The sequence below is a fragment of the Octopus sinensis genome, linkage group LG2, assembly GCF_006345805.1.
Source record: "Octopus sinensis linkage group LG2, ASM634580v1, whole genome shotgun sequence".
NCBI lineage: Eukaryota > Metazoa > Mollusca > Cephalopoda > Octopoda > Octopodidae > Octopus > Octopus sinensis.
In genome coordinates, this window is record NC_042998.1 from 96710531 (window position 1) to 96713030 (window position 2500).

At 37.2% G+C, this 2500-nt stretch overlaps 1 protein-coding gene across 2 annotated transcripts in view; it reads right to left on the bottom strand.

The window, feature by feature from the left end:
• LOC115223228 (amino acid transporter AVT3B-like) overlaps positions 1–1824 on the bottom strand; it is a 31360-nt gene extending 29536 nt beyond the window's left edge. The window contains exon 1 of one of the 2 annotated variants that reach the window (XM_029793716.2): positions 1368–1824. The gene's annotated coding sequence lies outside the window, so the exon portion shown is untranslated. The remainder of the gene's footprint in view (positions 1–1367) is intronic. The other variant, XM_036498534.1, reaches the window with a different exon arrangement.
• Between the last annotated feature and the right edge of the window lie 676 nt (positions 1825–2500).

Genomic DNA, 2500 nt, shown 5'->3' on the forward strand with positions numbered 1-2500 from the left:
AGCATGGCTGCAGTCTAATAACTGAAGTAAGTAAAAGAATAAAAGAATATATCGCTAGCATGCATTCAGATACGGAATACAAATGGCGTCGTGATTTAACACCGATTTCCATTAGTCAAATCAGTGCATTTTAGCGAATCTTTTGACGCTTACCGGACAGAACTATGCATATGTCCGTGTATGTGTGTATGTGTTCATTTGTGTTCGCGCGTGTGTTTTTCTGTGTGAGTATGTATGTGTGTGTGTGTATGCATGTGTGCATCAAGTGGATGAAATTTTCCCATACATCTCTGCACACGAACTCCGCTAACATATTGCTTTCCTTTATTTATTGCTAATAAAGTTGTTACAATTGTATATCGATTCACTTTGGCACAGATTATGAATAATGTTTTTAGAAACAATTATCCCTATCCGCCTGACGAAATCTAAGTTTATGTTTCAACCCGGTCCACAAAGCAAAACGAGTTTGGAACAACTGATGTAGAAAAAAGAGAAAAATACTGATTTCAAATTTTGGTACAAGTCCAATAATTTTGTGGGATATGGGTGTTAGTCGATTACATTGACGTCAGCATACAACTGATATTTATTTTATCGACCCTGAAAGGATGAACGGTTAAGTTGACCTCGGCGGAATTTGAACTCAGAACGTAAATAGCCGAAGTAATGCCGCTAACCATTTTGGTTGACGCACTAACGATTCTGTTCGCCGGCTCTCAAGGGAAAATAATTCTTTCTAATTTTGGCACAGGGCCGTCGATATTTAGTGAGAGGGGCAAGTTGATTAAATCGATTCCAAAGCTTAACCGTTATTTGTTTTATCAGACTGAAAGAATGAAAGACAATTCGGCCTCGGTGGAATTTTAACTCAGAACAAAGACTGATGAAATGCCGCTAAGTATTTTATCCAGCGTGTTAACGATTCTGCCACCTGAGAAGAAATGAAAATAATGGTTTCCAATTTTGGCACAAGGTCAGCAATTTCATGAGAGGGTGTAAGAATGAAAGGCAATGTTGACTTCGGCGGAATTTGAACACAGAACGTAAAGACGAATGAAATGCCGCTAAGCATTATGGCCGGCATGCTAACAATTCTGCCAGTTCGACGCTTTAGAAAAAAGGAAAATAATCTTTTCTATTTTAGGCAACTGGTACTTAATTTATCGACCCCGAAGGGATGAAAGGCAAAGTCGACCTCGGCGGAATTTGAACTCAGAACGTAAATAGCCGAAGAAATACTGCGAAGCATTTCGCCCGGTGTGCTAACGTTTCTGCCAGCTCGCCACCTTAAACAAGGAAAATAATAAAAAAGAAAAGGAGAGAATGAATATGAAAATTTATATATATACATGTAATATACATACCTATTTACTCCTCTTGATGGCAATGTTTGTCGATATCCAAGGTAAAAGAAAAATAATAGAAAAAATAGAAATATCAACCTGTAGATGCAGTCATTCATGGTGAAATACAGCAGATGTAAGTGGCGGTATCCGCTCAAAGAAACACAATATGAGGTTATAGATGGATATTTCTGGGAAACGACATTAAAAACAGTTACATGAGGCATAACTTTGAAACCAGACTTCTTTTTTTTACTTCATAATGACCATAGTTCTACAGGAGGGTTCGTTTTTTCACCAGCATCAAAATGTCTGAAGAATTGTTAGAATTAGTGCAATTGTTTTTGTTGTTATTGGATATAAAAACCAGGTTATTACCTGTTTGTTTTGTTCGCTGAATAAGTACTGACCCTGATATATAATTAATCTTACTGTAGCTGATCTCTCTTTTAGATTATGCGTGCGCGCGTTTGCGTGTACGCAATTATGATTGTATGTATATATATGTGTGTGTGTGTGTGTGTGTTGTGTGTGTGTGTGTGTGTGTGCGTGTGTGTGTGTGTGCGTGTGTGTATGTATGTATGTATGTATAAGTGCGTATGAATATATGTTTGTATGAATGAACGTACGTATGTATGCATGCATGTATGTGAGCAAGCATATGCTGGAAGGTATGTGTGGGGGGGGGGGCGAACTGTTATCTGATCACATGTCTTTCAAAATAATATTTGCTCGCCATTTTAATTTCAGATTATATACATATATTTGCAGATATATATATATACATACACATATTTTTCCTGTTTTTCATATTTTTAAAACATTTTTCTTTTTAATATCATCGTAAATGCTATTGTCAGTGTTGTTGATGACATTGTTGAAATTATATAGCTTTGTTTTAGCGGCTCCGTCTCGGTTGTTATTGATGGTGATGGCGACGATTACAGCCACCACCACGACGGCAGTAATGATGATAATGATGATGAAGTAGATGATGGGATGAAGAGGAAGGGGAGAGGGTGAAACACGACAAGTATTTAGAGCAATAAGAAGGTGAAAGGCAGATTTGTGGTGAAGTGCAAACAGTACTAATATAGAATTAATGCTATTGTTACCATAAACCATGTGATGATCAGACCTCCTTTTCTAATTAC